Below are 27601 nucleotides of genomic sequence, written 5' to 3' on the forward strand. Positions count from 1 at the left end.
CTTTTATGATGAGATTACTGGTTCTGTGGATGAAGGGAAAGCAGTGGATGTATTGTTTCTTGACTTTAGCAAAGCTTTTGACACGGTCTCCCACAGTATTCTTGTCAGCAAGTTAAGGAAGTATGGGCTGGATGAATGCACTATAAGGTGGGTAGAAAGCTGGCTAGATTGTCGGGCTCAATGGGTAGTGATCAATGGCTCCATGTCTAGTTGGCAGCCGGTATCAAGTGGAGTGCCCCAAGGGTCGGTCCTGGGGCCGGTTTTGTTCAATATCTTCATAAATGATCTGGAGGATGGTGTGGATTGCACTCTCAGCAAATTTGCAGATGATACTAAACTGGGAGGAGTGGTAGATACGCTGGAGGGGAGGGATAGGATACAGAAGGACCTAGACAAATTGGAGGATTGGGCCAAAAGAAATCTGATGAGGTTCAATAAGGATAAGTGCAGGGTCCTGCACTTAGGACGGAAGAACCCAATGCACAGCTACAGACTAGGGACCGAATGGCTAGGCAGCAGTTCTGCGGAAAAGGACCTAGGGGTGACAGTGGACGAGAAGCTGGATATGAGTCAGCAGTGTGCCCTTGTTGCCAAGAAGGCCAATGGCATTTTGGGATGTATAAGTAGGGGCATAGCGAGCAGATCGAGGGACGTGATCATTCCCCTCTATTCGACATTGGTGAGGCCTCATCTGGAGTACTGTGTCCAGTTTTGGGCCCCACACTTCAAGAAGGATGTGGATAAATTGGAGAGAGTCCAGCGAAGGGCAACAAAAATGATTAGGGGTCTGGAACACATGAGTTATGAGGAGAGGCTGAGGGAGCTGGGATTGTTTAGCCTGCAGAAGAGAAGAATGAGGGGGGATTTGATAGCTGCTTTCAACTACCTGAAAGGGGGTTCCAAAGAGGATGGCTCTAGACTGTTCTCAATGGTAGCAGATGACAGAACGAGGAGTAATGGTCTCAAGCTGCAGTGGGGGAGGTTTAGATTGGATATTAGGAAAAACTTTTTCACTAGGAGGGTGGTGAAACACTGGAATGCGTTGCCTAGGGAGGTGGTAGAATCTCCTTCCTTAGAGGTTTTTAAGGTCAGGCTTGACAAAGCCCTGGCTGGGATGATTTAACTGGGAATTGGTCCTGCTTCGAGCAGGGGGTTGGACTAGATGACCTTCTGGGGTCCCTTCCAACCCTGATATTCTATGATTCTAAGCTGGGGGCTGCCCTGGAGGGGCCCGGGGCTGCCCTGAATGCAGTGGGGGCAGATGGGGCTGAGACAGCAGCACAGTTGCTCCCCCATCCAGTGCTGCCTGCAGTGCCCATCTGTGATCTGTCTCTAGCTACTGGACCAAAAGCTACAGGAACATGTCTAATAGGTATATGAACTAGAAAGGTAGGCGGCTAGTATTTGTATTTGTTTTCCATGGGCTTTAGGCTGATGGTGGAAATGTCATGAGGAGCCCAGATCTCATGTTATTTCAGCCTGTAAGTGGCTCCCTGAGACAAAAGAAGCCTTAGAACAAACAAACAAACGTCAAGGTTTATTGCGTTCCTGTGGAACTCAGGAGCACAGCCCTGGCATGTGCTATGCTGTACTTAATGCACAGTGAATATTCAAACTTATGTAATCCTGGCACCCCAGTGACTTCAGTGCCGTGTTACCCGCTGCCATGATTAGACTGTGCGGCACATTCTGGGTGTGCATCTTTGGCTGCTGATAGCGGGCTCTAAACTCTCAGGCAGGAAGCACTCTGTAGTACTCCTGGGAGTCAGAGTGAGAATGTAGCTAGGAGGCAGCAGAAAAGTCAACCTTCGCCATTGTGCAGATGTTTAGGAGTCCAATGAGGCCCAGATGAATAGTCCGGTGCAGTTGTGGGTGCTGCGGAACATTCATCCTCACAGCTTGTCCCAGGAGGCAGGGCAATTGCTTGGCTAAGTGGGGAGAGGGTGGAACTATTTATAGGAGTGATATGATCAAGTTATTTTGGCATTTCTGAAGATTTTACCCTAATTCCCATTTTGAAAAGTGACTTGGGTGCTTAAGAGCCTGTCACTTTTGCAGATGGGACTTAAGCATTTTGAAAAATGTACCCTTAGTCAGTAAATGGCTCTGTTGTGTTAGCTGCATCAGCGTGCGTGTGCACATTATATATATATATATAAAAACAAATTCCAAAATCAGGGTGGGTCTACTGAATACAAGTGAATATGTACATGTTCCTAGCAGACAGAGAGCATAGAAATTTCTTTGGATGCCTCACTCTGTGTCTTCCTTTTTAACTGGACAGCCCTGGAGAAGATCCACCAGAACCAGAGAAACCAACAACAGAGTTAAGAAGCTGTTTCCCCTTTCTGATCGCTCCCCCTGGGGGTTTTCAATACCTGTTGTGGTTCATTGACTTCTGGTGAAGGGCAGATCGAGAGAGTGATGCCCCATGTTTATGGGTACTATACAGGCAGTGGAAGCTTCTTGGCTGCGTCCCCGCCATGTGAACGTGCTCTCATACTGCCCCTGTAAGGATATAAAAAGGCAGTTCAGTCTCCATAGCCTATACAAACCTTGGCCCTTCTGCTGAGCTTGCTCGTTCGGGTTCTAGACACTTAGCCCCTGGGAGCTGAACAAGATTCATCAACCAATTTCCTGTAAGAATCACTGACCAGTCAAACAACTTTTAATCACTACCAACCTGATCTGGATTTGAACTGATGACCTAAGCTCCCCTATGGAAACTAACTGTGTGCAGATATACCCAGCACTCTGTTGCAGGAGTGGGGCCTCTAGCGGGTGGACCTGTTTGACTGCCTTCAGTTTTCACAATGCCTGTGAATGCTGGTGCCACCAATCTTTGAAATTTGAGATGTAACATGTTTGGGGGCCAAGCTGCTACTTGGGTAGCAGGCAGGTAAAACTGGTCCAACCCCCTGATTTCTGAATACCCTCACTTTTTTCAGTTTGCATCCCCACCTGCATCTTATCTGAATGTTATTTGGTTCTTCATATCAAATGCTATCCACTGTCATCTAAGTGTTTTATGAATGGATGGTGATCCTTGTTTCAATTAATTTCATATGCACGCTGGTATAAATCCCTTCTGTGCTTCTCTCTTGATTAGTTCTAAAAACAGCCTCAGAAATATGAAGAGCCTTTCTCAAAGCAAATTTGTTTTGCTAAGAATGGTGAGCTAAAATCATCTCTGTGGTAAACCCATTGAAGCCAATATATTTTCTGTGCATAAGCTTTCATGAGCTACAGCTCACTTCATCGGATGTATACTGTGGAAACTGCAGAAGACATTATATACACAGAGACCATGAAACAATACCTGTGTATATAATGTCTTCTGCAATTTCCACAGTATGCATCCGATGAAGTGAGCTGTAGCTCACGAAAGCTTATGCTCAAATAAATTGGTTAGTCTTTAAGGTGCCACAAGTCCTCCTTTTCTTTTTGCGAATACAGACTAACACAGCTGTTACTCTGAAACCTATATTTTCTGTGTTAATCTGCTCAGAGAGTAAAACGGTTCACCAACAGAAATAAGAATGATATCACCCTTTTATATACCATTTTTGGTTAATAGTCACTATAATATTATAGGGAGAAGGGTTTTGTGTTTATCTGCAGTTATGAGAGAAGCTGAAATAAAGATATTTAATTTTGCATTATAACTATACAGAGCACAATACTGAACCTGTGACCCTTCAGAGCAACAAAACATTAAAAGTATCTTTAGGCTGAACATTTAAGTTTTGTATGAAAAGGGCTTTACAAAAGATGTTTTCTTGAACTAAACTCATTTCCATGAAAACAGATATCTTTGTGAATGCAAAAGTTTCCCTAGAGCATTGGAAACCTGAACATCATAATAGCAGATGTAGCCCAGCTGTGTTCTCAGAGGCCCCAGCAGTGGAGCAGAGCCCATTCCAGTGGAACTTTCTTCCACCTGAGATCTTGCAGCCTGCAATGTGGTGTAAGAATTCTCTCTTCCAAAGGGATTCCCCTAGCTACAACATGGCCATGGAAGGTGCTCCTGAAGCCAGTCACAAGTAAGTCACTTTAAAAATGTGGGCAAGGAGGAAGGGAGGAAAGAGATCTTGAAAGCTAGTTGATCTCCTGAAGGATCATTGTCTTTGCAATTTATCTGTGTCAGTGGTTCCCAAACTTGTTCTGCCACTTGTACAGGGAAAGCCCCGGCAGACCGGGCCGGTTTGTTTACCTGCTGCGTCCGCAGGTTCGGCCGATGGCGGCTCCCGGGGGCTGCGGTTCGCTGCTCCAGGCCAATGGCAGCTGCTGGAAGCGGCGCAGGCCAAGGGACATACTGGCCGCTGCTTCCAGAAGCTCCCATTGGCCTGGAGCAGCAAACCGCGGCCACTGGGAGCCACGATCAGCCAAACCTGTGGACGCGGCAAGTAAACAAACCGGCCCGGCCCGCCAGGGGCTTTCCCCGCACAAGTGGGGGAACAAGTTTGGGAACCACTGACCTATGTATATATAACAGTGCCTAGGCACTATGGTGAGGAGTGCCATCAAAAGGCATGTAGTAATTAAACTTGTTATAAATACAGAGTGTTGCATACTGGTGTACCTCAGTCCCTCCAGTTCTATGGGGCATGTAATAGTCTAGTCTCTTGTGGGCTGTGATACTTTGGTCTAATTTCAGGTGTTGGGTTTAGTGTGTGGGTATGGAGTGGTCCTGGTGGCCTGTGATAGACAGGAGGTCAGACTAGATGATCCGATGGTCCCTTTTGGCCTTAAACTCTCTGACTAATTTAATTTCACTTTCCAAGGGCAGGGACTGAGAACATGTTAACAAAGAGCATAAACTGTGAAGTCAAGTTAGTTTTAAAAATATTAGGAATGCAGGGAAATATTTCTTTCAATATAGGATTCCCCCCACCCCAGCAATATCCTTTTAAACAAATTCTCATTATCCCCCTCTCAAGTGAAAGCTGTGGAATAACTGAGCATCTGCACAGGAGCAGATGCCACTGTTCAGAGGTTTCCCAAAGTTGGGGGATAAGTAAATATCTGCGTAGCATAAATAAACAGCTCCCACCCAGGAGTTCCTGGTGACCATCACAAGTAAAACGTGTCTGCTAGCAACCAGAGGTCTCATAGGAGAGTGCTCCTTCAGCCTGTTTAAAAATTGAGTAAGTCTTTAGGGGACAACCTCCACCCAGAACTGTTTGAGGACATGCTACAGCTTTCCTGCTAGCTGTACTCGACTTACTCCTGTCTATAAATCAGTAGGTTCAAGCCTCATCCCAAGCAATCACAGTGTTAAAACAGTTCTTAAATTAGGGAACGAAAGTGGAAGAAACTCCTCAAGAATAAACATACAAGTTTTGTCCACATCTCTCTAGTTAAAATTGGGTGAACTGAATTATGGAATGGTCTTCTTTTAAGTGATTGCCAAAAATCAGTTTGCTACCAGAAAGGACTGGCCCTTTAAGGTTCAAGGGAATTTACTGGAAATATTGGGGATACTTTCAAGTAGTAGCTTGAGAGAAGCTGTTGCCCACCAAAGTTAGCTCTTTGTACAAGGTCTATTGCATAGAAAAATATATGGGAATGAAGCAGAATTGTCTGAAAATATTCAGTTTTCCAAAGGGGAATCACAGGTTCTTCAAGTGGGATTTAAAAAAAACCAAACAAGCTAGTCTTATCTGAGTTTAAAAACAATTTTTAAAAGTTCTTGATTCACTAAGAGACTGTATATTTTCTTTGTTTTAATTTCTGGGCACTTATCTGAGCAGATGGTGAGCAGTGAGGTTATATCAGCGTAATGTAGAACCTGACACCACATACAGGGTTTTTATGTTTGTTTGAATTTCAAGAGCTGATGGATCATCTGTGTTTCTCCCTTCCGTTTCTGTGGAGGAAAGAAAATAAGAATAGTGAGTTTAAATTCTCCTTGGTGTCTCATTTAAGGTTGTAAATACTTCAAATTGTAGCAACATGATTTGTGATTATGGAGACAGCTTTTTTCCTCTTCAAATCTGTGACTGCCTTAGAGATTTGTTTTTAACTTTGATGTGGTGTAGTCTGCACAGAGGTTAAATCTAAACTTGGCTTTTGCAAGTGACGTCTTGAGAGAGCGAATTACATTTGAAAAACAGTATTTTTTGAGTCACACCCTGCATTTTTCATTACTAGTTGTTGCTGTGTTTCAGCTTAGAGGGTAACTGAATAATATCTTTACTTGGAATGTATGCATAGAATGGAAATATCCTTCTCCTGCTGTGGGCGAAATCTGTTAATTTGGCAGTTGTGTTAAAAATGAAATAATACAAGGAGTTCATTAATTAGCTGTATTAGCCTCTGGGTTTGCCAATACTGTATCTAAACTCTTCTGCAAGTTGTACATGTAATAATGTATATTTAATCGTATGACATGTCAGTATTACTTTTATTGAGTTAGCACTGCCAATCCCATTGTGGTAGACACTGTACAAGCATCTAGGGCAGTCCTTGCCCCAAAGAGCCTACAGCTTAAGGCCCTGATCCCATAATCCCTTAATCAACATGGGTGGACTGGTACAGCTGCAATAGCATGTGCTAATACAGACCACACATTCCCCATCTAGTGCAACCTGTTCTGACTTCTTGACTGGCACCTCAGATAAGCGCAGACCCCAAGTAAACAAAATGTTTTCCTTCTGCAGATGTTAAATCTTCAAAAAATCAATGTAAGATCATCTACACCATAGTAATATTGCTAATCCTGATGTTCTCTGTTGTCCTGTTGCTGTTTCTTCCCAACCCGCAACAAACCAAAGCTAGAGATGAGGGAGAGAGAGAAAGCAGGAGAGCACACAAGGAGTTACAATACAGGTTTGCCAGGCTGAAAGCCCTTCTAATACAGAACTGCCAATCCCCCTAGGATGTATTATTCCTGATGTCCCAAGGGTCAGTGCAGGACAGCAGGAGATTGGATTTGTAAGCCAGAGTGGTTTTGGGATGGGGAAGCTGACTATCAGAGGAAAGAATGTGTTTCCCATACAGAATGTTGACCTCTCCGAACGTTGTGGGTTTGAGAGGGATCCAAACCAGCTCTGTATGTAGGTCATGAATGGTTCCAGTATGCCATGCATTGCCTCCCAGAAATCATGCTCTCCCAAAGTGAACCTGGGCCATGCATGGAACTTGATCAAACAGGACTCGATAGGATCCCTAACCCAGTGAGAACCAAGGTTTTAACTGTACTCGTGAGAGTGGATGTCTCAGATGGCTGGCATATCAACTTCCTGAGCCAAGACCTGAACTGCGGTGGGTTTTCCCCTGCCTCCCAGAAGCAGTGTTTCAGAATATTAACTGAGGGTTTCACCTAGTTCTCTTGTTTCACCTAGTTCACTGTTTGGCACCTCTCCTTCCAGTATAATGGGGCTGTCCATACATTACATAATGCATCAGTGAGTGGGTGGGTCCTTAACTTTGTATGTTTCTTTCAGTGTTACCAGGGGTGGGTGGATTTTAAATTGCATAACATTTTTGGGAGATTTTCATGGACAGCCCCAATTTGACATCCCACTGGTCAGGGCCGAGCCACAGCCACATAGGAACAGAGATTCCCCTTGGAGATGCTGCTGCTGCACAAGGACTGGCAACAAGGGGCTGCTAAAGACTGATGCAATGTGACCCACCCAACACTTTCATTCCTTTCTTGAGGACCCTGACACTACAGCCCCATGTGGATACAAAATCTGTATCCGCATCCGAGCTGTGATCCCCACACATGACCTGCGGATATCCATAGATGTGGATATCCATGGCTATGAAGTGGATAGCCGTAGATTTGCATGGTTCTACGCGGGACCTTTGGGGACAATCTCTGAGCCCCAACGAAACTGAAGCACTAATAGTCCAAGCGCTATTCAAAGCCTGATCTTCCTTTGGGTCATCTGGGTCCCTGGTTGTTCCATAAACCAGAGGAGGAAGCAGGACACTCGAACAGTAAACGAATGACTGGAAAGGGAATAAAAGTGCCACGAAGAAATGGAAACATAAGCAGGGCGCCTCCATGTCATGCCAGACGGGCCAGCAAACACTACAAGGGGTGTCTTGTGAGACTCATTTAGCAGTAGCTGGCGCAAGCTCCATAATTAGGAGTAATCTGTTTGCATTTCTTGGCTGTTGAGCTGGGCCCATAGCAACACTGTAACTCATCACAGAGTCTGGGACATTGTAGACTTGGGCTGTCTGTACCAGAAAATAAATTACCTGGCTTGACTTATGACCAAATAGAAGCATTACTCAGAGCTGTTGCTGAGCTCTGGTCCAGAAATCCAGGAGCCTTGTTTATGTCACATGGAAAAAACAAAAGGGGAGAGAATCTTTTTATGCAGTTGCTGGAAAAGATTTATTAAAAAGAGATGAAAATGTCATTGAACTTGAATTGGACCTCATAACCTCCTCCCATGACTTGTGGTTTCAGATGCTGCACCAAGGCAGAATGAAGGCACCATGTGGTTAGATTTTTGGGAAACAGATGGCATGCTGGTCACTGACAAAGGATTTAATATATTATAGGCTACCTTACTAGCAACAGATTTGCATGTGATTCTATTGGAAGACAGGCTCACAAATGGAACTTGAGGGAAGGTTGGCAGAGCCATAATTCTAAGTGGCACTTGAACAATGCCTTTAATTCCCCCCCCCCCCAACATCACCACCTCACGTTGAGTAATATGAATGCATTGGGCAGTGGATGCCTGTGGACCAAGATCAACACCAGGCCACTGGCCAAAACACATCAGGACATGGGGAAATACTTTCTGCATTAGGAGAGGAACTTGCACAATATAACAGATGGCTCATAGAAAGTTCAATGCCGCACAGGGCAGAAGAGAAAAGGGCTCCAACAGAAGTTGGAAACAATTTAAAAAAAAAACCAAAAAACCCCACCAAAACAAAACTCAGTAACTCCCCCAGATCTGGGGATTAGTGGAATTTGGAGGGGAGGGAGATGGTGCATCCCTTTCAATTGACAAATACATTCATCTGCAACCAGACCATGCGTTGTTGGTTTTGAAGTTGGAAGCCAAATCCTGGGCTGATAGGAACACCACAGAAGTTGCACATTCATTCTAGGGCAGGGTGGCTTTTCATGTCACTCTAACATAAGTGGTGGAAAATGGGTCCTATCTAGAGCGCATCTATAGCTCTCCTTTGTCATGATGTGTGAACACTGGTGGGTGGAATAAAACTTGGAGGATCCTTCTCCCAGAAGTGAGCAGACTTTGCCATGGGATGTTGCCTGCCTGCTGGCATGCTTATTGCAAAGGTATGTGGATGTTGGCTCAGGCTTTCAGGTCATGCGCTGGGAGAGCAAAGTACGATAGATGGAAGAACTGGTTTAGATAAAGAACTGACCTGAACGGTTGCCAGAATCTCAAACTGATCTTCAACCTTTTCCCTGGAGCTTAGAAAAATGTGGTTGATTATTTTCCCTCTGCCCTGCACATTGTGTTCCTCCTGTTGGCTCTCCTGGAAGCAGAAATGTTGAGATACCACTTGGAGGGGTTGTTCTTATGGTATATCTGGCTTGATGGGTATTGGGAAGCACCAGAAGTCATGTGAGAACCTGATTTTGTAACATTCTGACCCGGTTATGGAGACAATTGGTCTGAATTTATGGGTTCTTTAATCCCAACATCTGGAATTTAACCAGTTACTTGTGAGTAACTGGCTTCAGAGGGGTAGGTATGTTAGTCTGGATCTGTAAAAGCAGCAAAGAGTCCTGTGGCACCTTATAGACTAACAGACATACTGGAGCATGAGCTTTCGTGGGTGAATACCCACTTCATCGGATGCACGTAGTCTACATGCATCCGACGACGTGGGTATTCACCCACGAAAGCTCATGCTCCAATACGTCTGTTAGTCTATAAGGTGCCACAGGACTCTTTGTGAGTAACTGTCTTCCAGGTACTCCCCCCACCCATGTAGCACAGTGTGCATGGCTGAGTGGCTGGTCTGCTTTGGTGGAGACACTAGACATGCATCGATCTTTTTGTGCTGTTACAGCGGGGACTGTTCTTCCTGTGTACCACTAGAGGCCACCGCAAACCTCATTTAAGAAAAGAGCACCAACTGGAATACATGGCAAATAAGTCCGTGATTTATAGGGAGAATCTGGGGGCACAACTGGAACTTGGATCTCCCTAGGACAATTTCTGAGGTAAAGGAGCCGCTCCCAGATGTAAGCACAAGCCTGCAGGTCACCTCTAGCAGTGATCTCATCAGATTTTACAAAGTAGGTAGGGTCAGACCTGTCCACTGCTAGGACGGGGCGGGAGATCTCCTGGGAAATCCCAGGTCTTGCTACCCACTTTCCTGGGTAAGTGGAATTTCCCTAGGAGACGTGCTGACCTCCATCTGTTTGCTTTAGTTTTTCATATAAGCAGAAGTCAAAAGTCAAGCAGAGACCACCCCCTCAGCCTCCCTCTGACTCCTGCTTTGCCATTAAAATCTGTCTCTCACTATATCTTTGGTGACCATGCTGGTTGTTCAGCTCAGGCATGGTTTCCTTGAATTGTGTGTGTTTGGCTGAAAGAAGTGGTGGATGGAATGGCTGGCACTGAGAAGGGCTAGAAGGCTGAAAAGCTGTCAAGTAGAGGAGAGACAAGGCACGTAAAGAGGACTCGCAAATTCACCCCATGATAGGTGTTTCTCTACTTGGCCTCTACTGCCTTTGTTAGGAACTCAGTACCTCTTAGACACACGGTGTTTTGGCTGTAGCCGAGACTGCTAAGAGGAACTGACTGCTGGGTTAGCTGGAGGAGATTGGCCTTTGTGGGATGAAACCTTGCCTAGAAACAGAGTTCATGGGACCAACACTGGGTTTGTTTATGGAATTAAAATTAGAGCAAGCCTGGGAGCTGGAGGTGAGTGGGTTCTTGCGCCTATCTAACCCTGGGATGGGCAAAGTGGCTTTGATGAGATGGGAATCGGTCCTGAATCTTCACCCAAACCGCCACACTGAACCTTTTAGTGCTGAAAATAAATAAATAAAAGCTTTTCCTCGCTGTTTTTCTGCTTGGCTGCCTCTACAGCTCCAGGTGGACCAGGAGAAGGAAGGGCCAGCTCATTCTTGCATGGTTTCTGGTCTGATATTTTTGCAGACTTGAGCAGTTTGGCTAAGCCTCAAGGCTCCAAGGATCTGGAGGGCTGCCTGTCACTAGTGAGTCTGTGCAGATGTGCTCTGTCTTGTGCACCTCTCCAGGGAGAAAGCATTGTGGTCTTCACCTGGAGGATGTTGCAGACTGGATTTTTCTCCTCAAGATTGTGAATGATACTTAGAAAGGCCCAAATTACAGACTGCCAGTATCCCATCACAGGTAAAGCACCATGAATACTGCAGAAGAAGAAACACACAGTGAGGTGAGAGGACAGCCTGGAGCACTAGGGGGAACTCACACGCTGGCATATTGGTGTGTGTCACTAGTGAAGGTAGAGAAACAAGGTGGTTGAGGTCATATCTTTTATTGGATACCTCCCCCACCTCATCTCTTGGACATCATGGGACCAGCACGGCTACAGCTACGCAGCACACACGAGAGAAATGGCAGCTAGGAGCTTTATTCTCAGTTTCACAGAAACGACGTTGCGCACATTTTATACTAAATCACTATTTTAGACTCTGGAGGCCAGCTGACTCCTGCTGGTTAATAAGAATTTTAAGGTTGCTCCAGCCAGATAACACAAGTGTTCCCATCAGATGCTGTGTCCCATGTGGATGCTGTGGCTTTGGGTACCTTACTGAAGAGCACCTGCATGCTTTGAGGGCTGAGCAGGAGGATGCTTATGCATGAGAGTGACTCTGATCATTCAATGCCATTTTCTAACCAGCTGTGAATGAGGGCTCAGCTGGGTAGATCGGTGCTGTTGTTTCTCTTTAAAACTCCATCTTTGCAACCAGCTGCATTTCTCTTGTGGGAAAGACGAAATGTGCCCTTGTCCAAGGACAATGGCTGTGTCCTTCCCCCACTCCCACGGCGTGGGCCGTGTAACCATCTCTCTGATGTCTGTTCATTCCTACGACAACTGTGTCTTTGACAGGGACCTGCAGAATCCCACAGGCAAACACGGGTAAGGAGCAAGTACTGTGGCAAACTGCCCCCTCGTGGTGTAACAGGGCCTCTGTCAAGGACACTGGGTTTTACACTTCCACACATGTTCTTGAGGACTCTAAACTTCTTAAGAGGTTTAAGTTTTTGGGATGGCTGGTGGAGGCACTGAACAGTTTCTGGGAAGGAGGTGCTCCATCACTAAGTCCTGTTTGCAAAAAAATCTTTCAAGTAGCCTCCCACCAGAACATACAAGGAAAAATGTAACCTGCAAGACTGAGGCTCTGCTACGGTCCCAAACTGATTGATTGATCCTTGAGATTGTAATTCTACCATGTACTAACCAGGATCCTGCAGCATATGGTCCTGCCAAGTTGTTTGGGCAAGGTGTAGCTTTGTGTGTGTAGCGCTCCCCATGAACCTCCCTTATGTGAAGTGCCCTCCCATTTCCATAGCAACTCCAGCAAGCACTTGCACCTGAAGAATTTCCATGGCAATTCATAAAATGCTTTCTCCTCATTTCATAGAATTTCTCCTCTGATCTTGGTTTCCCTGTGTTGTTACTGTCTTGTTACTGTAATGAAGCTCTGGGGGCTGGGGCAGTCTATCCAGCTTATGCAAGGTAGTGTTTGGAGTTCCTCTGAGTATGGTTTTGTTAGTTCCCTAAAGGTAATCTTAAAAATAACCCCCCAAAATCTCTCAATCCAGTTCCTAGTTGTTGAGTGTCCACACTGCAAAATCCAGTGCAGGTGGGCCCTGTAGTCAGCTGCCTCAGTGCGTATCCAGTTTGGTGAAGAGGGGTTTATGACTTGAGGCAAGACTGCTATATTGCTGTTCTTGGAGGACAGAAGGACTCCAATCTCCAGGTCAGCACTGTGAGCATTAAAGTTAACAGACAAAACTAAGGAAAGGCCACTCCATGAAGGTGGTTTGCAGAACAGGGGCTCCCAAAACTCTGGCACAATTGATGATTGCATTGATTACTTACCAAGAGTCCATGGGCCACATTTGCATGAAAGGGAGCCGATAAAAACCTTCCCTAATCTTTCATAAAGAGAGGTAACAGAATGCCGTGCTCCATGTTGATCAGCGAAGCTATGCTGCGTTGTAGAACTACCTGTGCTGTATTTGGCCTCGTCAAGAGACTTTAACCCTGCTTATTCTAAGCGCTGATATTTGGAACTAGACTCTGCTCCCTTGGTCCTTCCCTACCCTCTTTCCATACTGGATGCTGTGAACTGCAGGTATCCAGAAAATATTAAATTTTTTTCAATAGAAAGGAGACTTTTCTAGAGTCCATTCTAGTGACTGCTTCAAAGAGAAAGAATTTATTGGCTACTTGCTCCTTCAGGCAGTAGGATAAGAGAGTAAGAAAGAAAAAGATGTTGGGGGAAGGCAGACATTAAACTAAAAAGTAAGGATCGTGTGATCAGTCCCATTAACGACGTGAAATTTAATGCCAGAAAATCCCACTTTCCTGGAAATAGACAAAGTGCGTGTGTTTTCTTCAGAAGGCAGGAAAATTATATGTGGTTAAAGCCTTGTGAAAAAAAAAAGTGGTGAAAACAGGCTTGAGTTATGCATCCCCCTCCAAACCCACAGAAAGTTATGCAATCCAGACCCACTGGACTGAGCTGTGCTGAAAAAAAGAAGATCTAGACTTCCGAGCCCATGATTTCCCAGCTCTCAAATTAAAAAGAGCAAGTGGTGAGAGTAGGGTGTGGGGAGAGATTCAGAATGTCTGGGATGTTATCCACTTCATGAATCTGGAGCAGTAGATTTAGAAGGCTATGCAGGTAATTTTACTTGTGTGAGGGATAGACATCTGAGGAGATACGAATTGTACCATCTGCCTCCAAGCCCCGATCTCTACCTTTTCTTCATTGCTGGAGATATTTGGCAGGCAGGCTCTGCACCTAGATTGTTTAGATACCAAGAGTAAAATTTTGGGTTGTGTTCCCTAACTGTTAGCCATGCGATTCTAAGTTTTTTGACTCTTCCAGGGAGTTGGAGGGTGCCATGTTGTACTTGCTTTATCTTGCAGATTTACACTTCATGGCATCCCCCAACTAAGAATATCAGCAAGGGCAGTCTAGAGGTACCATGTGGTATATCCTTTCTCTCCTCTTAATGCAGGCTAATTCCAACTGCAGGCACCAAAGAGGGTTACATCTCTTGGAAGATCTGACGGCAGTTTAGACATCTAGAACAGCGGTTCCCAAGCAAGTGGTCACTGGCAGTCTGCAAGGAGCTGGCTGGTTGTACGCTGCTGTCCCTCCTCACCTCCAGCTGCTAACCTGTATTGGGTGGCTAAACATACATTACATCTTTTCCTGGGGTTTCTTTTCCAGATAAGTAAGATCACTGGTTGCCACAGGGATGTTATGTAAGCATGAAAAAGTGGGCCCTGTGAATGCTAATGAGAGGAAATATCCAAAACCAATTCTTCATTAAGATTCGGTCAACGCTTTGAAAAGTTTGAAGACTATTGTGGTATAGATGTTCAGGGGGCATGTACCCCGTGTGCAGTTATAAAACATAGTGTGTAGACTTTCCTGGTGTTCCATAGGGAAGATCACAATTAGAGGGGACAGCTTTGTGGTCTGTGTGAAACATAGTTGCTGGAACCACTGATTCAAAATGCTGGAATTAGTTCACCACTTCATCTTTCCAAGGCAGAGGATTCGAATTTCATGCAGTTTCCTGTGCGTGTGGGTCTTAGAAACAGAGGCTGTCTGTTGTGAATGGACACTAACCATTCCTTGGCTCTTACCAAGAAGAGGTAAGGTTTGCTCCAGCATCACTGGCCAGATGTTCCCCTCTCCCCTCTGTTCAGCACTCTGCTGGGTACTGGAAGCTTCTCCCCATACCAAAGATGGCTGTGTTTTGGTGGTGGTATATATGCACAGTTTGTCAAGTCCTTTGGGATCCTGCAAGCTAAAAAGCCCTGTAGAAAAGGGAGGCATACAGGCAGCCAGGGGGCTCCACTCTGCACACTGCCCCCACAGCTCCCATTGGCCAGGAACTGTGCAAGGGCGGTGCCTGCGGACGGGGCAGCACACAGCAGAGCCGCCTGGTCATGCCTCCACATAGGAGCTGGTGGGGGGACATGCCCTGCTTCTGGGACCTGCTTGAGGTAAGCGCTACCCTGAGCCTGCACCCATGAGCCCCCCCCATGCCCCAACCCTCTGCCCCAGCTCTGATCCCCTTCCCACCCTCCAAACCCCTTGGTCCCAGCCTGGAGCACCCTTTGGCACCCCAAACCCCTCATCCTCCACCCTACCCCAGAGCCCACAGCTTCAGCCCTCCAAACCCCTCGGTCCCAGCCTGGAGCACCCTCCTATACCCTAAACCCTCATCTCCAGCTCCCCCCCAGAGCCTGCACCCCCGCCCAGAGCCCTCACACTGCACCCCCCTGCTCCAGTCTGGAGCCCCCTCATACATCCCAAACTCCTCATTTCTGACCCCACCCTGGAGCCCGCACACCCAGCCAGAGCCCTCACCCCCTTCTGCACCCCAACCCCAATTTATTGAGCATTCATGGCCCGCCTTGTGATTGCTATAGCCCGATGTGGCCCTCAGGCCAGAAAGTTTGCCCACCCCTGCCCTAGGACATCAAACTTGGGTCCATCAAATTTGGCATCTTGCCTCTAGTGGGGTCAACACTAGGTACTTGTTGTGTGTTTAATAAAAGATCTGATGAAAGCTCCATAAGAAATGTTGTTGTCCCTCAGATACTGAGGCTGGAGACATGATGTACAAGTTTAAGTGTGTGAGCTCAGAGCCCTGAGCAGTTCCAGTCCTTCTTGTAGGAGAGAATTCCTGTTAACACCTTTGCTAAAGACCATTTCATGACACATCAGGAGGCTTTGTCTGCCTAGATGCATTACATACATCACTTTTCAAATAATAGCTTGCTTAGAGCAACTGTTTTGAACTCTGCCAAATCCACAGAAGTGTTGGGAAGTGACCGCTTGTTCATTGGGCACCGAGCCAACAAGTGGAAAGCAGTCAGTAAACTGTGTCATTTGTCCTAAGGGTAGAGGAGGTGGCTTCTGGGAAATGAAGGGACCCAAAAGAGAAGCCACTGCCAAATAGTTTTACTGCATGCTGAAAATGGTGCCTGCTCCTAGCCCTGGGGCAAACTTCTCCCAGCAAAGCATGCAGCCTTAACCACACCAGCAGTTTGCATCTCCTTTCGGAGAGAGTGGCTCTTCGTCATCTTCTTTTTTCCTAGTCCAGGTCAACTAGTTATCCCAGTTCCCCCGATTTCCCTCCCTCCCCAGCAAGCCTGAGCTCCTGCTGGCCCTTGGAACAGGAGTAGCTCATTGTTGCAAATGAGTTTAATCCAATGTTAGAAGCCTTTATGGTCCTTAATAGAAAATGGCATGAATAGCAAAGGAAAAAATGTCAGATGTTTCCTGTAAGGCCTTTAACTGCTCTCCTGGGTGTGTGATTACAGCATATGCTGGAGATAGGTTTGAGCAGGGTGGTGGTGGGGAAGAGGCGCTCTGGCAGCATTTCACATCCCCATCTGCAAGCCTCATTACAATGTGCTACTTGAGAGGAAACGGGCTGGGGGGGGGGGGGCGGGTTTGCGGGAAAACAACCACCAAGGCTCTCCATGGCCAGAGCACATCACTGCTTTCCAGTCCTCTGGTCTCCAGAACCTGAACCTTCCCGGGAAGCAAGAGTCTCTCATCCTGCAGGGTTAAATTGAGGACAAGGCATGATTAAGGGGGAATTGTGGGAAGTCTGTAGGCTTCTAAAATCCCCCGACCACCTTCTTGTCCTCGGGCTTGTGAAGAGTCCAAACATCTAGGCCACCACACTTAATATCAGGCTTCTAGTCTGAGATTTGTGCTTTGCAGGAGATTTCTCATGATGAACTTTGAGTCAACACCCTAGAGAGTCTGGCCGACAATCTCTAGGGCGAGTTGGCCTTCCAGCCAACCCCAAATATCACCAAGCTGTTGCCTAATGGGCCAGGATGACTTGACCCCAGCAAAAAGGGTGGCGGGAGAAGACACACCTGAGAGAGTGTACTAGTACTTATTGGGACCCAAGAACCTCTTAATGCCACCTACCAAGGGGCTGCAGAGGGGTTCCAGGCATCTCGTGGGTCTAGTGCATCAAAGAATCTTTGATAAATGCCTGTGTCACTCTGGTCAACAAAATCACTGTGGAATGTATGTACAGATACCATGTAAGGAGGGTGTGGGTGGGTGGGTGGGTGTGTGTACACGTGAATAAAATATATCCTTAAAGTCTGTAGGTTCTCATCACCAGCAAAGGTGAAAAGCAGGTTTGCTGTCAGACAAGAGATGTTTGTTCATCTATCTGTTCATGTGTAAACTGAGTACTGGCTCATTCACAACAGGCTTCTTATCACCAGTTTGAACTGAATGCAAATGCAGGTTTGTAAGATCTTTGGACAAAGGAACCAAGAGAGGGAGAGAAACAGCGGGGGAGGAAGCACCTTATCAGAGGTTTGCTTGGCTATGTTTGGGTGGGGCCAGAGAAGACTCCCAGACACCCTGCACTGAGGAAGTAGGAGGACGACAGTGGTTTTGCTTCATGAAGAGGGGCCTCAGCCAGGCTTGGTCAAAACACTGATAAGAACTTTGGGCACTGGCGTGCAAGGTAGGCCCTATATGCTCAAGCGGCTGTGCTTTGTTCAATTGGTGGCCCACAGCCCAGATCTGGCCCGCCAGACTATTCCATCTTGCCCCCATGGAGGATGCTCTTCTGTGGAGCACACGGGCATCCTCTGCACAGCATGCATGCAAGGTCATCCTGCTTGGAGGGTGCCATTTTGGATCACCTGAGGTATGCAAGTGAATGATTGCATGCCTTACTAAAAGTGTTCCGCTAAGCCACGGGCTTTGGGTGAGAAAAAACTTCTTCAGACAGGAGGTTAATCTGTTGGTTAAATTGAGTCTCTAGAAAGCACGTTATGATTTTGATTCTTTTTCCAATATTCTTACTCATTACTACCTGACTCTCTAATCACTGATAACAAACAAGCATTTTCTCTATAGATAAATCGAAGTGCTGCGGTGTTGAGCAAGGTGCTGGTCCTGAACTGAATCGTACAAGCTGGAACCTACTGTTCTTTTGGGAACAGCGATCCTGGTAATTTGGGAGTGTTCAGGGGCTGGATGCTGCAGGGAACACGCGGAATATTCAGAGGTTGGTGTGTGCCTGTCAATACCTGTCCAGAGAGAACGAGGCCTGGTAGAGCTTGCATTGCAAGACTGGTGGATTCAGGGAGCGGATCCACAGCAGGCACGGACAAGGCTGCTACACGCTAAGGGCAGGCGATGGGGAGGTGCCTCACCACCCTGGGTGTATGCCTGAGGGGCATGACACTAATAAAGGATGTATCAATATCCAGTTTGTCTTCATCGACACCCAGAGTCTTTAGTTTCATTTCCCCATAAGTTCTCTTACCTCACAGGCAAGTCCAAAGTTTCCTATGGAGGCAGGGCCCAGGTGCCCAATTCTCCCCAAACTCAGTACCTTTTTCCACAAGATGATTCTCTCCTCCAGGCCCTTTCTGGAGCTGCTTTCCCCCTTGGCACTCTTCCCAGCATTTCAGTCTTCGTGGGTATTGCCTCACCTTCTCCTTCTGTTCTCCTCTGCAAGGACCTACACCTGGTTATATAGACCCCAGCCACCTCCCACTCCCAGCAGCCTCTGAGCGGAGTGGTTCACTGGCGTCAGCGGCTTGGGGGTTCCCTCTCCCAGGTGACATTTCACGCTGGCAGAGCTTGGCAGTGACCCTGACTGACCAGAAGAGAGAGGAGCCAGTCAAGCAGTGGAGAAAGCAGTTCCTAAGACCACCATTGAGCCTATTTAAAACAGGGATCATTCTCTTGCTGATTTCTTCCTTTATATTCAAATTTGTCAACTTTTTGCCATGTCAGAGAGAAACCCAGGGTGGGCGCAGTGAGTCAGATGAGAGGAAATCTCGGGCTCCTTCATTTCCTCGGAAGGAAGGCAGGTATGCTGCAAGCAGTGCACTAACTCTGGAGCAATAGACAGATGTTCCTCCTACACCGGGGGTTAGAATTAACACATTCAGCAGAGATTTGGACTTCCACAGCCATTGGCTGGTCTAGTTTAGCCTGATCCAGACTCCCTGCTGAGCCATGGCTCAGGATCTCTGCAGTTCGGATATAGCTGGACTCTGGGGCTGTCACTGGCTCCATATATTTTATATTGCTGAAGAGTAGAGTTAGTGAAGGAATCTTTGCTCCTTTTCCCTTTGTTTCTTTTTCTTTCTCCCAGAGAGTCAGACACCTCATTCCCCATCCGCCCTGAAATCTGTGCTTTCTCCTGTCAGTCCCTTCTCAGTGACTCATCCTCCTGGCTACTGAGACATCCTTTGCAAGCTAATATCCTCTCCTGGAAAAGTTGCAGGTGTGTGGGTGAGGGTGCTCAATCAATATTCCATTGCCTTTGTTAGGGTCGAGTGTGCTGACTAACGTTCATCAGCTCTGCCAGCTGCTGGGAATCATGTACTAAGCATAAGAAGAGGAAGGATGGCTCAGTGGTTACAGCAATAGCTTAGGCCTCGGGAGGACCCAGGGTCTGTTCCCTGCTCTGCTACAAACTCCTTGTGACCTTGGTCAAATCACTCTGTCTCTCTGTGCCTCAGTTTCCCCATTTTCCAAACAGGTACCATAACCTGGCCCTGCCTCATGGGGATGTTGTGAGGATAAATATGTTAAGGACTGGGAGATGCTCAGACACTAGGATAAATGGACACAAATCAGATATTAGGAATGGCAATATATAAAAACCTGTAGGAGAACACTTCAATCTTGCTGGACACACACTAGCAGATTTAAAGGTAGCCATCCTGCAGCAAAAAACCTTCAGGACCAGACTTCAAAGAGAAACTGCTGAGCTTCAGTTCATTTGCAAATTTGACCCCATCGGCTCAGGAGTAAACACAGACTGTGACTGGCTCGCCAGCTACAAAAGCAGTTTCTCCTCCCTCGGTGTTCACACCTCAACTGCTAGAAGAGGGCCTCATCCTCCCTGATCGCACTAACCTCGTTATCCCGAGCCTGATTCTTTCCTGCATATTTATACCTGCCTCTGGAAATTTCCACTACATGCATGCGATGAAGTGGGTGTTCACCCACAAAAGCTCCTGCTCCAATACACCTGATAGTCTATAAGGTGCTACAGGACTCTTTGCCGCTTTTTCAGATACTATGGTGAGTACCTAAGACAGCAAGGGATCCTCTCAAATGCAGAGCTCCCCGGTGATTCTTGGGGAACATCCAAGACTTCAGGAAATTGGTAGTGAGAGATGGAACTTCTTTCTTCTCTAGATCACTGGTGTGAGTTTGACCCTGGAAGGCAGTAATGATGGAAAGTTATTGTTTAGTGGTCCTGATGTGAAATGAGTTCAGAGTCCATTGCCTAGTGGACACCCCACAAATGACACTCTCTCTCTCAATTAGTACTAATTGGCTCCCTTGCTGGTTGTCTCAGCAGAGACACCACCAAATAAGTGCATCAGAGGGACTGAAGTAGGTGGCCTGTCTGAGGAAGCACGCACAGCCTGTGCGGTTCTGGCTCTGTGGATAAAGAGCGGATTCAGTCTCCAGGGTTTTCATTCAGGCACCTTTCGCCAGCACAGATTGAATTCCCTTTACAAAATAAAATAAAGCCTTTGTCTGTACAACACTTTTCTGTCTTGCCTTGCAATTGATGGATTACAAATGTCACCTACTCTATAGAGAAGTGTATAGGCTACACACTCTCTATACAACGGGACAACACTGAATAATTCCCAGTCAAGTCATGCTAATTTTGATTCTTACATTTGGCTGGAGGCTAAGAGTTGACGAGGACAAAGAGAATTTGAATGTGTTGTTTTATTTATGGGAATTCTTCGTCAGATGTTGGAGGGACTCTCTCCTTATTTTAGTTTTGAATAGACACATATATGTTTCATCGTCCTTTTTCAGGAGGATACAGCTGGCACTCTATAGCTACCTATACACCGTAACTTTGTGATGGTGCATAGTCAGTCCTTCTAAAAAAATTTAAGAAAGTCCGGAGGGTGAAAATCAATCAATGTTCCCTTGAAAAATGGGACTTTCATACAGGGGAAATTTTCAAATATAACTTTTAAAATCCTCATCTTCCAGGAGTTTCACTCTTGTTACGTATCTCTGTAATGTCAATAGCATTACCCTGAGCTCTCTACCTCCCTGCCCCAATCTACCTCCCTGCTTCCCATGCAGGACAATTCCAAGGAAAACCTGTTATATCATGAACAGTGGAATGGAACTCTTGTGCTACAGGAATAAGCCACAGGTGGCTGCGAAGTCGGGCCACGCAGGACTGCAAAATTTTGCTTCAAGCTGGTGCCACTTTGTAGCCTGGGATGCAGCAACGTGACCCAGGGATCGATCATGGCATGACACTGCATCACCTTGCCCCACTGCACAGATTCCATTGTCACATGACGGAACATCACACCACAGTGATATGACAAGACTTTATTTAAAAAAAATTCGGGCAGGTGGCAATACTCATCTTATTCAGACTCCAAGAATAGGATTGGGGAGAACAGGAAAAACAAATGGTCAAGTTATGCCTAAAAGTAATTTGCCACAAGGCATGACACACACACATGCTATTTAGGCTTGATCTTGTGCCATTAAAGTCAATGGGAGTTTTGTCATTGATTTAAATGGAAGCAGCATCAGACCCAGACTTCAGAGATCTTCAGGCTCTCACCTCCATTAATGTGGGGCAGATGGCAGACCCTATGGAATAGGAGAGTGTGATATAAACCATGGAGGCAGGCTGGAGATCTGCTGCAAGCTTTCATTTTTTGTTTTGTTTTTGTTTGCATTGTTGGTGTTTTTTTCTTTTTTTATCAACAGCATGTCTGGCTGTGTGTACCTGTATTTAGTCCTGATAGTTTTCAGTGTGTGATGAGCACCTACATCTAACAGACAGTAGAGCAGTGGATTTTGCATTGGCGACCCCTTTCACACAGCAAGCCTCTGAGTGCCCCCCCCCATAGAAATTAAAAACACAAACACAATTTTCAATGCTAAATTTATAATCCTACCGTTTAAAATGAACTTACCTTTTCTCGCCACTTTTAAATGAAGACTAAAACACATTTTTATCAAATGATTGTGATAAGCAGAAAAGTTATTTTTTTAAATAGTTATTGTTTAATACTGGAGGGGGGAGGTGGGGGCATAAAGAAACTTTGCCAATATCATTTTTCCCAGCAGACCGAGCGTCCCACTGCCACCCTTGCTTCTGCACTGCTGCCGGCTAAGGCACTGCCTTCCGAGCCAGGCGGCCAGAGCGTGGCGGCTGCCCAGCTGTGAAGAACTGCAGCAGTCGCCATAGCATTGCAATGCCATACCATGCCACCCTTACTTCTGTGCAACATTTGGCCTTTGCTCTGGGAGGGGTGGTTACGGGAAGGGCGGGGAGTAAGGCAAATTTTGAGGTGGCTAGAGCCTGCACAAACCGTCCCCTCACACCACCTCTGCCTGTGTATCTGACTGTTAAATTATAAATTACTTTTCTTTTTTTGCCGATCTCAGTGATCTGATTGGTCTGCGATTTAATGCAGCTCTTCAGCTGCTGAACAATCAAGCCCTCTAATGTTGTCTCAGTCCTAGGGCTGGCCTTAGAGAAAATGGCACTGGACTGGAACTTGGGAGACCTCTGCCAGTGAGGCTGCTGTGTGGCTTTAGATAAGTCACCTTACCTCTCTGTGCTGGAGTTTCACCATCTGTAAAATGGGGAAAATATCCGTCTTCATATGGCACTTAAAGCTATGGATGAAAGTGGGCTATTTAAGTGCCAGGTATTGCATCCTCTATTGGGCAGACTGTCTTGCATTTGATGGAGACGTGTAGGTCTCTTCGTCTATCCTTAACTGCTACGACGACTGCTCGGCTCCATTTTATATACTGCACGTATAAAATCTCCATGAACATAAATCTCCATGTATTCTGCAAGAGCCTAGGATTGTCCTTAATATGATCACCAGTTTATAAAGCACATTGTCAAGTACTTCGTAAAAATACTATTCTAAAGGTTAGGAGTGTTTATTTTACTCTTCTTTGTTTATAAGTAGTCCACCCTTATAGGCTTGAAAAATCACTTATTTTTCCTTCTGACTTTGTCCTTCACTGAATATTTTCCATCCTCTGTGTTTTTAATTGAACTTCAAATCGACATGAACTTTTTCTTGTTTTGTGGTTTGTGCAGTAGCCTCGCTGATGTCGTCAGTGCAGCTCTGGGGACAAGGTGTGCACTAAGTTCAGCCACTGCACAGGGAACAAAATATTGTTATACTAGGGCCTACATAAACATTGGCTCCTCTTCATTTTTGTCTCACCAATATTAAAACAAGCCCCTGGAAATTGGGAAGACCTTTTCCCATTAAATCAAAACAAGCTTAAGGTAGGTCAGCAACTTTTAATACGGCCCTTATAAGCTCTGTTTGCACGCTTTCTAGTCTGCTGTGTATTTAAGCTGTGGGAATGTTGGCTGTAGCGAGATTTCTATCTCTCTGACCCAAATAAAGAAAGGTGCAGGGTGAGGCCAAGGAAAATATGAGTAGGAATGATCTCACCCTGTGGGGACACTGTGTGCTTGCTAAACTCCAGACAGACATGTAGGAACCCCTCACTATTTTCCTCCGCATGTGTATACTCCTACTATGAATGAGAGTGGAAATGACTTCCAGAAGCTGTTCTGGAAGAAAAGTGACCTGTAACTTCCAAAGGAAAGGCTAAAAACATAAAATGTCTGTGTCCCCATGTTACATAGAGATCTATCTAGAAAAGGGATGAGGTTTTATCTGTATTTAATAGGCTTTGCCCTGCATATTCGGAATCCTTCCGTCTGTCATCATTCTGTATTGTACTGGTTTACCCACCTGTAGAGAAATAGACCGAGATTAATGTGCCATCACTGAGCTTTTCTGCATTCAGAGTTTAGCACGTTCGAATCTACTTGCACGTGCCAAGAGCCTAGTGTTCCCCTTACGCTGCAATATCTCTATGGGCTTCATTGGGGTGACTTGCGATTTATGGTGGTGTCAGTGAGAGGCAACTCAGGCCCAGATTTCAAACATGGTACCTAAGCAATGCACTCAAGGGGAATATTCCAGGCCTGTTGCTTTGGAGACGCATCTTCTGTATCTTGCTGAAAAATTCTGTATAATATGTATATATTTTTAAAAATGGTGTGGGGATTTTGGCTTTGTTCTGTAGAATAAAACATAGTTTGGCATATATCTATATGCACTAGGAATGAGGCCTACAAGGGATTGGTGATGGGGAAACCCCCTCTGGGTTTCCAGTTCCATCCTAGACCAGGTAGCTGGGGGACTGACAGCTGCCACATCTCATGTGCACAAAATGAATTGCAAGTGGGGAAAGTGCCTGTTTCTAAAATGCCCATCAGACATAGTCGCGCAGTCTCAGGGTCTTGGTCTGGCTCCTTGCAGAAAGCTGTCCAAGTCCCAGAAACAGACATCACAGTTAGCAGTCTTGGCACAGAGGCCGAGGATCGACTGGGCAGTGCAGACTGCCCTTTCCTTCCAGCCCTGAGAGCTGGATCCTCCACCGCAGTATGTCGGCAGGGGATTGGTGTGTAGTGAAAATGCTGTCCTGATGTCTCATGGCTGCCCCGCCTGACACATCGGCCCCTCTTACTGTACTTCTGTGGCTCCCCAGAACCATACTATCTGAGCCCAAGTAACAATCATTCTCTCTCTCTCCTCCACAGGTGGGATTTAAAATGGACAGATTAGGGGGGGTGTGCTGCTAAATTCCCTATTATCTAGCTTAGAAAGGTAATGTTCCACACTGGGCGAATTAACGAGGTCTCCAGGGTCTACTGATGGCTTCACTGGTATTAGACTATTGCGTCCTATGGGACGGGAGGTAAAGGAAGACATGGGGCTGGGCTCTGTTAGTGGGCGCCCCAGATGTTCTCTGCTCCTTTACCAGCCAGCAGTGGCAAGGGTCACAGGTGGTAGCCCCGATTATTGTTAGTGCTTCCATGACTTCATCTTGTGTGAATGGGCTCACTTCCTGGAAGGAGGCGGCTTGGCTTGTTCCTGGTGTCCCATGAGCCTGTCCCAGATGCCCTCCACCCCAAGATTGCATTTGGTTTTCTCCCTCCCAGTGTTATTTTTAGGTTTTGTTTTCAGTCCACAGACGAACACTGAAGGAAGTGAATTAACATCTACTGTTTTGTGGTTTCATAGGTTTGTTAAATCACTGCACAGTATGAGAAAGTCGTGAGGGTTTTACACAACAGTGTGGTCAGCAGGCTCCAGTAACCCTAGGTGAGGCACTGGGTAGCCATGGCAGAGAGGTGTTTGTGTACAAATGCCAAGTCCAAAGCAAAGGGGTCCGGATTGCTGCTGAGGTTCCCTCCCCCGACTCTGCATGGCTCTGTGTGCTGCTCCCTTTCTGCTTAGGGGCTGTATCATTTCACATGTCCATTCACCATAGGTTGGCAAACATCTGGTTTGGAGAGGAGACATGAGGCAGACTTTTCTTTTTGGTTTCTGAAATTTTGCAAAACTAACAAATTTTGCAAAATTGCAAAACTAACAGTGCAAGAAAATAAACCCCTTATTAATTCCAAGGGAACAATTTCCAGGGCAGCTTCATTGGTCTAACCACTTGCTCTAGCTTCCTGTACTTTTTCTTATCTAGTTTTCGAAGGGCAGCATGTGACCTGGTTTGCCCTTGTCTGGGCATGGCTAGGAGAGGGGCCTGAGCAGCACTGTGTTTGCCATGGCTTCCAAACTCCTGTTTATGGGGCGTCAGCCCTTAAGGATTTTTATTGCTCTGATACATTAAGCAATGCCTCACTTGGATGGCCGAAAATGTTATTACTGCACAGGCACATTTTATTTGCTTTGGACGGTGTGGGCCCAGGTTTTATTTTTGTAATGCTGCGGTTTTGAGTGGCTGCTCTGTGGCTATACAGGTACAGACACTTCTCCATGTTAAGCAAATTCTCCAGTGTGAATTCCTGCTGGGCTTCGCTCACAAGGGACCCTTGTGCGTGCTCCTCATTCCATGTGGGTTACGTCTCTCCTGTTTCACGCTTTTCTTCCTTGAACCAAACAGCTATTTTGGAGAGTCGGCGGTGGTCCTGGCATAATGAGCCTTTGGGCTTCTGTCGAAGTAACGTGCTTCCCATCAAATACTGCCACCACCAGAAGTGGCACTAAAGGGTCCCTTTTTGGCCATCTAGCAGAAAGGCCATAGGCTGAATGGGCCACAGACACTGAACAACTCTCTTGCCCCTTAGCAAGGGGTCTTTCCAAAGCAGGATGGAGGGATGTTAGCTGGGGGGATAACGTGTGGAAAGCCTGCATGGCTTCTGCCCAAGCGATAGGTGTTCTTGGGGCAGAGGACTTTGTCTTTAGGGCTCTCAGTCCAGCATCTTTGACAGAATTTAGTTCACTGAAATTTTTTGGCTTAAAAAAAAAAAAAAAAAAAAAAAAAGGTAGGGCTGGCTTCCCCAGTGAGCGGCCCCCGAGAGAGGCGGTGTGGGTTGTTAGTGAAGATCTGTCAATCACAATGGTTTTGCTTTGGTTTGCCATGAAGGTGCTGGAAAGAATGATGAAAATTCCAGTATGGGTGGGAAGTGGCAGTTATTTTCAATTCAAGCTGAACTTTTATTTACAGCAAATAAAATTGGCATCGTTAGCATTCCTAGGGGTTCCTGACCCAACTGTAGCCAGCCCCACTTGGCTAAAGATGACTCTTGTGCATTTCAGACAAGTTAAGAGTCATATAAAGGCTGCTTAACAGCTGCAAATTACTATATTTTGAATACAACTGTGGGCTGGCTCAAAGTAAAAACTTCCTGTTCCACCATTCATGGAACATAAAATTAACAGCTGCTGGACCACCACCTTTGCTGAACGCTCCCCTGCACTTTTGCCAGTGGGGTCCCTCCATATCGCCTCATCTCCCACTCTGTAGCACACAGGCTACATGGTCGTTCTGTCTTCAGACCTTACCAAAAGTTTCAGATGAGCATCCCAAGGTCCTGCTGTAAGTCCTGCTGCTCCACCCACGTAGAAGCCACCAGAGCACAGCTGCAGCAAGTCAGAGTTCACAATCTGACTGTGAGAGTGCACAGAGTAAGGAGCAGCACCGGCTGGCTGTCGTCACTCCTGATAATCTTCCTGTGTGGGCTGCAGTTGTACCCATAACTTCCTCTTATTCTGATGACGCCGAGAGGCTCCTGCCCCAATCCCCATATGGGCAGGGTCATCTCAAAGCTGCCTTGTAAATGGATTTTTGAGTCCTCCTGTGTTTGCTGTGTGGTGAATTAGGTGCTGGATTGAGAATCAATTATCCACGCAGCTGGACCAGCAAAGGGAGCAGCAGAAAGAGCTCTCCCTCCCACCACCCTGCCAATATGCTTCATTCCCCAGAGGAGCCCCTCTTGGGTGAGGGCAAAAGCGTAAGTCTCCATGGCCTGTTTAA

At 46.3% G+C, this 27601-nt stretch overlaps 1 protein-coding gene across 6 annotated transcripts in view; it reads right to left on the minus strand.

Annotated features, from left to right (window-relative positions):
- Positions 1-1518: 1518 nt before the first annotated feature.
- The window catches only part of CRTC1 (CREB regulated transcription coactivator 1), a 136396-nt gene continuing 110313 nt past the window's right edge, over positions 1519-27601 (minus strand). For 5 of the 6 annotated variants that reach the window (XR_012666063.1, XR_012666062.1, XR_012666060.1 and 2 more), the window contains 3 exons: positions 5806-5869; positions 2379-2508; positions 1519-1928 (listed from right to left, as the gene is read on the minus strand). The gene's annotated coding sequence lies outside the window, so the exon portion shown is untranslated. Of the gene's footprint in view, positions 1950-2378; positions 2509-5805; positions 5870-27601 lie in introns of all 6 variants that reach the window. The other variant, XR_012666059.1, reaches the window with a different exon arrangement.

The sequence above is a fragment of the Caretta caretta genome, chromosome 25, assembly GCF_965140235.1.
Source record: "Caretta caretta isolate rCarCar2 chromosome 25, rCarCar1.hap1, whole genome shotgun sequence".
Taxonomy (NCBI): Eukaryota; Metazoa; Chordata; order Testudines; family Cheloniidae; genus Caretta; species Caretta caretta.